This window comes from Spermophilus citellus, assembly GCF_964194105.1.
Source record: "Spermophilus citellus genome assembly, chromosome: 6".
Taxonomy (NCBI): domain Eukaryota; kingdom Metazoa; phylum Chordata; class Mammalia; order Rodentia; family Sciuridae; genus Spermophilus; species Spermophilus citellus.
In genome coordinates, this window is record NC_138187.1 from 120,745,027 (window position 1) to 120,758,322 (window position 13,296).

General features: G+C 34.3%; 1 protein-coding gene across 1 annotated transcript in view; it reads left to right on the forward strand.

Moving 5' to 3' along the window:
- Positions 1 to 13,296, forward strand: part of USH2A (usherin) — a gene marked incomplete at its 3' end in the record, with an annotated part of 798,897 nt that overhangs the window by 130,074 nt on the left and 655,527 nt on the right. The gene's annotated exons all lie outside the window — the stretch shown is intronic.

Below are 13,296 nucleotides of genomic sequence, written 5' to 3' on the forward strand. Positions count from 1 at the left end.
GGAAGATAGTACAGCAAAGTCACTTATGTGAATATCCAAATGGAAGTCATGATAACCCTACTTCTAATATTCTTATTCCAATTTTTCTCTTAACATGAAATTTCAATGGATTTTTATGGTTTTTAAATATTCTTATTACCTATATTACAAATATTGATATATACCTACTTAAATGTAGATTCAAACTAACTTGGGTCCATATATCCTATCTTAAGCCAAAGCAGAAGCTCCATATTTAAAGGGGTGTCTTTAGCTAAAGTTTTTATCTGTTCTTAGTGAAAATTCTGAAAATAGTTAAACAAAAATATGTTTTGAAAAAGCAATTCCATTCTATTAATTTTTAATAATTACATATTCTGTTATAAATAATTTAGAATACAGTGGCGAGGAGCATAAACTGCAATCTAGTTACAAGTACTTTTTGTAAACATAATAAGCTCAAGACAAAAACACATTTGTTATATAACTTTGAGCATGCATGAAAAACTGTTTTTCCACTATAAAAGAAAAAATATAAACTAAGGCAAAATATAAATTTTAAAGCCCTAAGAGTAACTACAGTATGTTAATAAGAGGATATCATATGCTTCATTAAAAAGATGAAGAGTAGAAGAATAAACAATGACAGTTTCAACTATTTTTATTTTATGCTATCAAAGGGCTATTTGCTCAGAAAGTCATAGTACAATCATTTATTTATGGATTAGTAAATTCTGACTGCATCTTCATATACCTTATCTTTATGTATCTACCATGAACTTTCAGAACACTTGTCTTGCTTGTCATTGAAGCGACAATTCAAATTTTGATAAATTAAAAAAAAATCTCTACTTAACAAATAATTACACAATAAGTCACTGTCAAGTCACTGTTTTTCACATCTCTCCATGTTATTTTTATTATAGTCTTTGTTAATTTGTTTACTTACTTTAACATAAACAGAATTGTCTCAAATAATAACACCTAATAAATATTTATTGAAAAAAATATTGGAGGAGTGAAGAGAGTGAGTCTGCCTGAGCCCTGATGTCATAGATTAAAAAAATTTCATTGAAGCATAATATTTGTACATCCAATGGAGTACATTATGGTAACCTGATACATGTATATAATGTGTAATAATAAAACTAGGGTAAAAAGTGTTTCTATCAATGATTTTTATGTAATGGGAATTTCATACTCTTCTACGTCACATTGAAATACAGATTTTATTTATTTTCTGTTATTTTCTGTCTTTCTTTTAGGTTCTTTGTCCAATGGCTTTTAATTTTTGTTAATTCTTTCAAAGAACTCAATTTCACTTATTCTTTGTAATATAATTTTAGACTGTATTCATTTATTTCTTCTCTGATCTTTATTATTCTTTTCCCTTAACTGATTTTGGATTTGGTTTGATTATTTTTTAAGACTGTGAGATGCATCATTAGATCACTATTTATGATCTCTGTTTTTTTAAAAAATTTATTTATTTTGTAATACTGAGACTTGAATCCAGGGGCACTCTACCACTGAGCTATACCTTTAGCCCTTTTTATTTGTTTGTTTTTATTTTGAAACAGGGAATTTCTAAGTTGCTGAGGTTGGCCTCAGACTTGTGATTTCCCTGCCTCAGCCTCCTGAGTCACTGTGATTACAGACATGTGCCTTCATGTCTGGCTGTTAATTTAATATAAGAACTTATACCTGTAAATTCCCTATTAGAACTTCTTTCACTATATCCAGAGGAATGGGTATGTTGCATTTCCTTTTTCATTTGATTCTAGGAATTTTTAAATTTCCCCTGATTTCTTCAGTGACTCAACTGTCCAATCAAAAGTATAGTGTTCAATTTTCATCTGTTTGTATAAGTTTTCTAGTTTCTCTGTTAATTTCTAATCTCATTCAGTTATGATTTCATGAGTTGAAACAAATTATTTCCTTTTTTGTATTTGATAAAACTTGCTTTGTGGCCTAAAATATGAAATGTGTGGGGGAAAGTTCTATTTGGTGATAAAAAGAATATATATTCTGCAGCTGTTGAAAGTAATATTCTGTAGATGTCTGTTAAGTCCATTTAATCTATAATGTAATTTAACTCTGATGTTTCTTTGTTGATTTTTTGGCCTGGAAGACCTATCTATTGATGAGAATGAAGTCTTAAAGTCACTCATCATTATTATCCTAGGCCCTACCTCTCTCCTTTTATGTCCCGTAGTTTTTATTTTACAAAATTAGGTGCTCTAACATTCAGTGCATATATGTTGATAATCATTTTTTCTTGAAGAATTGCACCCTTAATATGTAGTGGATCTTGTCTTTTTTGATCAATTTTGCCTTGAAGTCTATTTTGTTAAATAGAAGTATAGCTATTCCTGTTTGCATTCAGATTCCATTTGATTTGAATATTATTGTTACTCCTTTAACTTCAGCTTGTGTATGTGTTTGCCAGTGAGGTGAGTTTCTTGCACGCAGAAAACAATTTTTTTTTGTTGTTGTTGTTTTGTTTTAATTTTAATTCAGCCAGCTAGTCTGTGTCTTTTAACTGTAGAATTAAGACCATTTATAAGCCAGCATTATTATAAAAAGCATTGTACTAGTTCCTGTAATTTTGTTACTTTTCTTCTGGTTGTTTTTTGAATGATCCATGTTAATTTTTCTTCCTTATTCATCTCAGAGGTTTATTGGTTTACTAAACTAACCATGTGTAATTCTTTGCTCATTATAATTCCCCTCTCCTCTCTTCTAATAAGGTTTATTATTTTCTGTGCTTTCCTGTTTATGTTTGTCTTCTTTCCTCTTCTGTGTCTATGATTCTTTTAAGTATCTTCTGCAATGCTGGTTTAGTGGGTAATGAATACCTATAGTTTATTCTTACATTGGAAGGTCTTCGTTTCATCTTCAATTCTGAAGGATTATTTTGGTGGATATAGTAATCAAGGATTGTGGGTTTTTTCCCCCAGAGCTTGAAGTACATCATTCTATGCCTGTCCGACCATTAGAGTTTCTACTAAGACATCTGCTACTATTCTGAGAGGTTTGCCTTTATAGGTGACCAATTCTTGACACTTATCTTTTGCACTTTTGATATTCTTTATTTGTTTCTGTACACTTGACAGTTAATTATAATATATCATGGAAGGTTCCAATCTAATCATGTCTTTTGGGGATTCTAAATTTCTTCTTTATATTGCTGTCCATATATTTCCCAAGATTTGGGCAATTTCCTAATATTATTTCACAGAATGGATTTTCTGTGCCTTTAGTCTGTACTTCTACTTCTTCCTCTAAACCTAAAAGTTATAAGTTTGGTCTTTTAATGTTGATCCAGAGTGTTTACACATTCTATTTGCAGTTTCTTGTTATTTTCATTACTGTCTGAAATAAATGCTAGTTCATCCACCTTGTCTTCAAGCCCTGATATTCTTTAGTCTACTTGATATATATTATTTGTGAGGCTTTCAATTGAGCTTTTTGATTTTCTGAGCTTTTTATTTATAAGATATCCACTTGACTTTTTCAGATTCTGCATGATTTTATTGAATGTCTCTTTCATATTCTTCATTATTTTCCTTAATTTATCCAGCTATTTATTTGTATATTCTTTGGAGTAATTGATAATTTCAGCAATATTTTGAATTCTGTCAGGAATTTCCTTTACTTTGATATTTTGGAGTCAGTTCCAGTAATTTACCTTTGTGTGTGTTTATATGTTGAGATTTGTGCATCTATTGGGATGGATGTTTTTCGCTTTTATGTTAGGGTGTTCTTAATGAATAGCTGTTCTTTGAGAACTGGATCCCTAGTACCAAACAGAGGAAAATACAAACTATGGTAAAGAAAACCAAATGTATAAATATACTAAAAACCACTTAAAACCCAAAACTAAACTACCAGCAATAATAAAAGAAAATAAAGGGGGAAATAATATAGAAAAAAATTAGTAAGTTAAAAAATTGATAAAGGTATAATTAATAATAACACGATAATTTAAAAAGGGGAACAGGGGAGGAAGAGACAGAAGAAGCAAGACTTAAAAAGAGGAAAGAAAATGAGAAAGGGAAGGGAAGGGAAAGTGAGAAGAAAGTAAAAGACAAAAGTTCAATTAAAGAATAAAAAAGTATATAAAAATAGAAAAGGAAAGAAAAAAAAAACAAGTCCAAAAATATTTTTTCCTGATATGCTAGGGTTGGAGACATTTCTTTTGGGGATGCATAATATTGGAATCTTCCAGGTAATCATCCTGGGTATTAACTTGGCACTGGGTCCTTTTTGGAAGTTATCTCTGTTCCCTCCAAAAAACTTGTTCTTTGTAGGCAGAACCCTTTTCCATATTTCCCTCTGGGTTAATTGTATGTTGTCTGCACCAGGGATGCATTCACTCTACAGACTGGGAGGGGGCCAGGGGAAGAGAGAAAGAGAGAGTAAGTATCTGGAGTTATGTCTAGCCCAACTAGTTCATGACATGGGCCAGGCAGGTGTCCACTCATTCCCAACCACCTCCCACCAGTCTGTGCAGCTTAGGGCATAGCAAATGGCCAAGGTGACCTGTATCCCCAAAGATGTTGGGGAATGGGAGAAGCAAACAAACCCATGAATTCTGTGCTGGAGGGGGTAGCCCCAGGAACCAAACAACCTACCAACCCACATCTTAGTGGTTTCAGTCCTGGCCCTCTAGTAAACACATGTGATGGGTCCACACTCCTTGGAACAGATGGTGGTGCCTCTGATGACCATTTCCTCTGTAGCCCAAGTTACCTACTACTTAAACTTCTCAGTGGGATTTCCCTTCTCCATGACTATCTTTACCATCTTCCATCCAGTCTCTGCAGTTGGGTATTCCTAGGGACCCTAAATTGTAATTGTTCTGAGTATTCTGATCTATATATCTCAGTCCCAAATAATAGCCATCCCCTCTTCCAACATGGTTTTCATTAGAGCACTCTGAGAAATGGAGAGTGATTCATTGGATTTCTTCTCCAAATCTAGTCTGCAATCCAGAAGGATTCACTTTCAGCCCGATTCCATGCTCTGGATTTAAGTCTTGAAGGAATTGTGGGTTTCTTCTGTGTTAAGATTGCTAGTTCTTAGTTTATCCTTGGGGTTCACCTGTACTCTTTAGGCTTGCCTTGAGCTTGTGAATCAAGTTCCCCCTCCCTCTGGGGAACTGAGGTTGAAATTATAGACTGCTTCATATTGATCTCTGAGTTGCTTTTCTGCTTCTCTGTGCTTTTTATCATTCCCTTCTCTTCATTTTTGATTCTTAGACCTCCTTTTCCTTTCTCGACCTCAAAAATTGTTTCATTTCACTCACATTCTTGTGAAGGAAACATCTACTTTGCAAATTTCTATTTTGCAAAATTGAATCTGTCTTTTGATTGGTTAATTTAATTCATTTTACATTCAAGGTTGTTATTAGTATGTTTAAATTTTCTTCTATCATTTGTTACTTGTTTTCTGCTTGTTTTGCATATATTTGGTTTCTTTCTCTCTTATTATTGCTATCATTTTTTAACTTTGGTAGTCTTCTATCATACTTGGGTTTGGTTCTTTTCTCTATTTCATGTATACATTCTACTAGTGAGTTTTGAATATTTGTGCCTTCATGGTGATGGTTTTCATTGTTTTGTTTCTAGTATAGAACTCCATTACACATTTCTTATAAGGCTGGTCTTGTAGAGATAAAGTTCCTCAATCTCTGCGCATGTGGGAAATACTTTATTTCATCTTTTTTTGGCAGGGTAATATTATCAGGTATAATATACTTGGTTCTTGGTTGGCAGTGCCCCGCCCTCTTTCAGTACTTGGGATACACCATTCCATTTTCTTCTGTACTCTAAGCTTGATGCTAAGAAATCTGCTGTAAGTCTTAAGGAGCATTCTTTTTTATATGACTTTATTCTGTGTTCTCTCTTTTTAAGCATTCTCTTTTTGTCATGTCCAAGTGACATTTTTGCTATAATCTGCATTGGTGAAGGTCTGTTTTGGTGAAATCTAGTTGGAGTCTTTTGAGTTTCTTGTATCTGTATGTCCACATCTTCTTGAAATTTTGGGAAATTTCAGCTGTTGTTTCATTAAATAGGCTTTCAGTGTCTTTCCCCTTTTCTTCACCTTCTGGAATTACTATAGTGCAAATAATTGTTCACTTAGCACTGTCCCATAAAGTTTGTGTCCTCTTCCTCCTCCTCTTCCTTCTCCTCCTCTTCCTCCTCCTCTCCCTCCTCCTCTCCCTCCCCATCCTCCTCCACTCCCTCCCCCTCCTCCTCCTCCTCCTGCTCCTCTTCCTCCTCTCCCTCTCTCTCCTCCTCTTCTCCCCCCCCTCCTCCTCCTCCCCCTCCTCCTCCTCCCCCTCCTCCTCCTCCCCCTCCTCCTCCTCCCCCTCCTCCTCCTCTTCCTTCTTTTTAAAGAATTTAACCTTTATTTTTATTTATTTATTTGTATGTGATGCTGAGGATCAAACCCCAGTGCCTCACCAGTGCAAGTCAAGTTCTCTACCACTGAGCCACAACCCCTGCCCCTCTTCATTCTTTTTAATATTTTTTTTTTCTTTTTATCTGACTGTATTAGTTCAAAATATGTGTCTTCAAGTTCAAAAATTCTTCTGACTGCTTGTAGCCTACTGTGTATCTTTAATTTCACTGATTGATGTTTAACTCCAGTATTAATGATTGGTTCTTTTTTGGTGACTTCAATCCCTTTAGTGAATTTCTCATATATATACTAAAATTTTCTCCTTATATTTTTGTATTGTCTCTCTGAATTATCATTCATCTCACAGACTTAAGATTGCTATTTTTAATTCTTTTTCAGGCATTTATAGATTTCCTTAAAATAAGGATTCAGTTTTGGAGAATCACTGTTTTCCTTTGAAAATGTCATGTTTCATGTTTCTTCTCATGTCCTTGAGTGGATGCCTGTGCATTTGATATAATGTTTGCCCTTCTAATTTTATGGAGTAGCTTTCATAGGATTTTTTTTTAAAGATAGGATGTCAGTTGGGTAGGCACTTTGCTTTTGGTTAGAGTGAAGCTTGAAAGCTCAGAAATATAGTTTTTGTGTGGTTTATTCATCTTTGATGTTAACAAAGTCTCTCAGTGCCTCTAGACCACAACAGTTTATGAAGGTAGTTATGTGACTTTGTGGTACATATAGCTTCTAAAAGTATGTGTCCTCAGAGTTGAGTATTCTGACATTGGTGCTTGAGGAGGCATCTGCCACAGTCTTGGTTATATGTTCCAAGGTCCCTTTTGTCAATTACAGGTGAAACCAAGTGCTCTGATACAAGCAACCATGGTCCCTATGATATATAATATGAAAGAGACCTTCCCTAATACATCAGGATGAATGTGGAAGATGTCTAGGCCTGTGGTACTAGGAAGGGATGGGACCTTCCCCAGATCATAGGGTGGGGGGCAACAACAGGTGATGCTCATATCTATGATACCAGTAACTTTAGATTTGAGTTTGTAGAAAACTAAGGGGACCATCCTTAGGTACTGCAGGGGTGACTAAAATTGCTGCTGGAGTTTATAGTATTGTTATCTCCTTTCATAGAGCTCTGATGCCCAGATGGTACCTTCCACATATCCCAAGGGACAAGCACAAGTAATGTCAGCACTTTGGGTACTAGCATCTGAAATCTCAAGCCTGTGGGCTATGAAGTAGAACATCACTAAGTCTTGTGGTTTGAGTATGGGTGGTACCAGGATTATGGATTTGTTATCGGTGGTTCAGAGCTGTGTATTATGATTGGTAATGTCCCTAGGTCATTTAATAAAGTGCAGGTAGTTACAAGGTTTGTGTCATTGGTAGCCATGGGTCTGGAGTTATAGGACAAGAATGGAATTTTCCCCTGGTCCCCAAGAACAAACATGGGTAATGCTGTTTTTTCACACCAGCAATTGGAGTCCAAAGGGTATAGACTGGAAAGTGGACCTTTCCTAGTTTCCACTCAGTGAATGCAGATAAAGCCAGGGGATGGGACTTCTGGTTGATGTGTTCCTGGAACTGTGTGGAACATAGATGGGATATTTCCTAGCTCCCGATCAGCAGGAATGAGTGAAACTAAGACTTTGCACTATAGCTACATTCTCAATGCTGTGGGCTAGTTTTATTAAGTAAGTTTGAGTAGAAGTTGAGCATACAACTATAGCAGCTACTGATCCTGAAGCTGTAGGATGATGAGGGGTTGTTTTCCACTTAGTGAGGTGTGTACCATTCCCAGACTTCTGACAGTATGAAGGGACCCACTGCCAGGGCTAAATAAATCAAAATGGGCTCCAGCTGTGGCTGTTGTAGCAGCTTATATCCTGAGGGTTGAGGGTACACAGAGTGAGTTCCTTCTTTGGAACAGAACAATCACTCTTACACCAGCCAGTTTCCAAACTGAATTTAAAGCTTGTGTGGACTGGGATTCTCCTACAGGTAGGATGGCTGACTTGCTGCTATTATCGGGACCACTGGCACTTTTCTGCTTACATTTTCCCAGCATGTATGAGATGTCGACATGACTGTTCTGAGGTAATCTTCCTCCTACCAGAGAGCCAAGTTTAAAAGTATAACTTGCTTTGTTCGTTTCTCTAGGTTGTCTCAGTGACTGTGCTGCTTAGAGTTTCCGAAACTTGCTTGTCCATTTACAGAGTTCTCCCTCACTCTCCTCAAAATATTTTTTTTTTCTCTGCTGCCCTTGCTCTTCTCTGTGACAGATTCATACACAGGATACCTCTATCAGCATATTTACCCCATTATCTCATAGATTGTTGTTCAGAATGGTCATTAAATAATCTTAGCATCATGTAAAATTGTCACTTAGAGGACAGTTTTTTTCTCACTGAAGATGTAAGTTTATGTAAGCTAGGTATAGAGTAGTGAAAGATTATGCACTAAAAACCTAACTAACTGTCAAAACCCATGTGAATTCAAGTAGAGCAGATTTTTCTGTCAATCCCACAAGTCAGATGGAAGTATAAGTATTTACAAGAAATAAGAGTAAAACTTTTCTGAACCCCAATTTATATTTCAAGTTCATTTCAATGAAGTGGTAGACAGTTTGGGGGTAGTTCTTCACAAATATTTAGAATTGGATTATTCCAGGCAAAAAAAAATTCCACTCTGGTCAATTTTAACCTACTAATGAGATATCATTGAATATGGAATTTGAAAGAGACATTCTCTAATGTGCTGTTACAAGCCAATTCAGACTGTTCCAGCAGATTTCTAGCTTTAGGTCCTTTCCCTTACCTCTTGTATGATGGGTCTAATTCTTGAGTGGAATTGTAGAAGGGTAAGCCAAAGCAATGACTTTTTAAAATATGGATCCTCTCTGGACCTCGATGTTATTTGTTTATCCAAACAACCCTTGAGGGTTCCTTGATATAGAGAAAGGCCTTTCCCTATCAGTTATATAGGTAACCTAAGAGATCTAGTGAAGAGCAAGAATTTCTAACCCTGTACAGGAAGACTCACTTTCACTAAGTATCAGTGGGAAAACTTGGCTTCCATCTTAACTGACAATACAAGACAGAATTCCCTTTTTATTCACTGAAAGGCCTAACAAGAAATTTAGGAGATTTTCCAAAGATCCAGAGCTTTTGACATCAAAATGTACAGGTTTCAGTAAAAAGAAAAAAAAGAATCATTTATGAAGAACTAAGAAGAGAAAAAAAGAATAAACAAAATTAGCACTAACATGATAAAAAAGTTAGGATAGTTAGAATTGTAGGATTTTAAAGCATCCATCAGAACTGTGACCAAAGTACCAAACATAGACAAAGGAGAAAAGAGTTATTTTGACTCATGATTTTTGAGGTTTGGGGGCATGATTAGCTGGTTTCATGGCTCTGAGCTGGAGGTGAGAAAGACCATCATGGTGGAAGGGAATGGCAGAAGACTGCTGCTCAGTTCATGATAGCTAGGTAAGAAATAATGGAGTAGAGAAGGGGCCAGAGATAAGATAAACTCTTCTCAGGCATGCCCCCTGTGATCTCCTTTATCCAAGAAGATTCTACTTTCCAATAATCCATTCAAATTATGACATTTTATTTTTGTCTTTTGAAAGTACTGAGGATTAAATCCAAGGGTGCTAGTCAACTGAACTATACCCCTAGTCCTTTCTATATATACATATTTTTTATTTTGAAACAGAGTCATTAAGTTATCCAGTTTTGTCTCAGAACTGAAAATCCTCTTGCCTCAGTACCCCCTGAGTAGTTAGGGTTATAGTCATGTGTCACTGTACCTACCCTATTCAAATTATTTTTTTTATTTTTAATTTTTTTTTATCAATGAAGTACATACATAATATGTGGGCCCATTTTGACATAATCATACATGCATAAAATATGATTTGCTGCATTTCTGTTCCTAGTACTTCTTCCTTTCCTCCCCTTTCCTTTCCTTCTGCTACTCTACTGGTCTTCCTTCTATTTATATAGAATTTTAAAAAGTGGTACTTTATAGATATACAGAAAGATGAAATCCACTATAGTATATTCATATGTGTACATAGCACTTTGTTCAGTCCCATCCCACTGTTTCTTCCTTTTCCCATCCATGCTTCCTCCTCGCCTATCCATTTGGTCTGCTCTGCTGATATCTTTTTAATTTTCATTGGTTTAATTCTCCTTCCCACCACCCTTATTTCGGTCTAGCTGCTGCATATGGGAGAAGATATTCAATTGCTGAGTTTCTGAGCCTGGCTTATTTCAGTTGGTATGATGTTCTCTAGTTCTATTCATTTACCAGAAAATACCATAATTTTAGTTTTGTGATTGAGTAAAACTCCATTGTGAATATATACCACATTTTATTTATTGATTCATCTTTCAAAGGGCATCTGAGCTGATTCCATAACTTGGAATTGTCCATCAAATTCATCAACCCATGGATGAGGCTAGAGCCCTCATGATCCAATCATTTCCTTTTTTTTTTTAAAGCCTCACCTCTGGATGTTGCTGATTAGGGACCACAAACTCTATAGAGGAGCTTTTGTGGGACATTCTAGATTTAAACTATAACAGGAACACACTAGAAAAAATATAGTCTCAGCAAAGAAATAGAAGATATAAATAAGAACCAGGTTGAAATTTTAGAATTAAAAAATTCCATGACTGGAATTAAAAAAAAAAAACCTCAATGGATGAGATCAATAAATAAGTAGACTAAGAACAATAGGCAAAATGGAAGACACAAAGAAAAGGATTAGTGATCTTGAATGTAATACAATAGAAATTTCCCAATCTAAACAGCACAAATAAAATGGAGTGAAACAAAAGATGAACATGGCATTAGGGACCTGTGGGATATAACTTTCAGGTCATGAGAGTCTTAGAAAAAAAAAAGAGTAAGGAAGATAGGTGTGTTGAAACAGTTGAAGTCACATGATGTCTGAAAATTCTAAAATTTAACAAAATATTTTCAATCTAGAATCTCAAGAAAATTAATGAAAACGATATAAACCCAAAGTAGTCTACTCTAAACACATTTTAGTCAAGTTTCTGAAAACAAAAGAAAAAGTAAAAGCAGCTGGAGAGTAGTGGTATATCACCTATTGGAGTAAAATCAATTTGAAAGACAGGTGATAATTTCTCATCAGAAACTGTAGAGATTAGGAGAAAGTGGACAGCATTTTTCACATGCTGAAATGAAGAGAATAATCAACCTGGAGCTCTATATTAGTGAAAATATGCTTCAAAAATGAGGAAATGCATATATTCTTCAAAAATGAGGAAATATGCTTCAAAATATGCTTCAAAAATGAGGAGATGCAGATATTCTCAGATGAAGGGAAATTAAGATTTGTCTCCAGAATATCTAGTGGCTAAAAGATTTTCTCTGAACAGAAAGAAAGCATAAAAAGAGGAAGGTTTAAATGTCAGGAAATAATGAACTTCGGAGAGAGTTAAAATATTGAAAAATGACTTTTCCCTCTATTTTTTTTCTATTTGTTGGTTGTAAAAAGAATTATATTGTTTTTTCATGTAGTTCCCAACACATCAAAAGTAATATTTCAGATAACTATATTTAAAACGAAGAGAAAAATAATATAAATGGAACATTTTTCCACTCTTAACTGGAAATGATTTAAAAACAGAAATATTTGGTATGTTATGTATATTTAATATATTGCCTAGAACAACTAAACAAGCCATCCAAAAATATATTCTCAAAAATATTGCATATTACTAAAAATGGAAATCTGAAATATGTTCAAGTAACTCATTGGCAGTAAGAAAAAGTAAAAGTTGTAGAAAGAATGAAAAAAGTTCTACTTTACCAAAGTAAGCATAAAGCAAGTTAAGAGTTGCTATATTAATATTAAATAATGTAGATTTCAAAAATTTCTAGAGACCAACATTACCTAATGATAAAAGAGTCATTTAAGCAAGAAGATGTATAAACCCTCAATGCATATGTACCAAACAGCAGAGTTGCCAAATTTATGAAGAAAAAACTGACAAAAGTGAGAATAAACAGAAAATTCCACAGTGGAAACTTCAACACCATCCTTTCAACAATTGATAGGACAATTCAACAAAAAATCAGCAAAAGTAATAGAACTAAATAATACCTTTAACCATTAAGAACTATGTAACAATGGACAATGAACAGCAGAATATGTACATACAATGTTTATATATCAATATAAACAATATCCTAGATTATCAATAAAACCTCAGCAAGTATTTAAAAAAAACGAAACCATAAAGGAGTATATATATGTTGACTACAAAAAAAATCAAAGTAGAAATAAACAGCATAAGGGTAAAAAATATCTTCAATTGACTGAAAACAAAACAAACATTTTACCACAGTTCAAAGAAAATGCATCAATAGGAATGTAAAAAGAAACATTGAACTGAGCAAAAATTATAATGCAACATATTAAAAATTATGTGATAAGAAATTTTGTACCATTATGAGCTTATGTTAGAAACTAGAAAATATCTCAATAATCTAGGCGTCCACTTGAAAAAAGAACAAAATAAACTAAAAGCAAGAAGAATAAAGGAAATAGTAAAAGAGTGGAGCAGAAGTCAATAAAGTTTAAAACAAAATAATCAATGATAAACTCTGGTTCTTTGGAAAGATCAACAAAATTGACCAACCTCTACCAAGACTGACAAAAAAGGAGAAAATATAGATTACTAATAGCAGAGTTGAAACAGGAATATGACTAAAGATCTTGCAGATATTAAAAAGATAATGTTACTAGTAACTCTATACATATATTATAACTTAGATGAATTGGAGGTCCTGTTACAAAAGCAAAATTTGCCACAGCTTACTAATATCAAAAATAACTTAGAATAGCCCTACAGC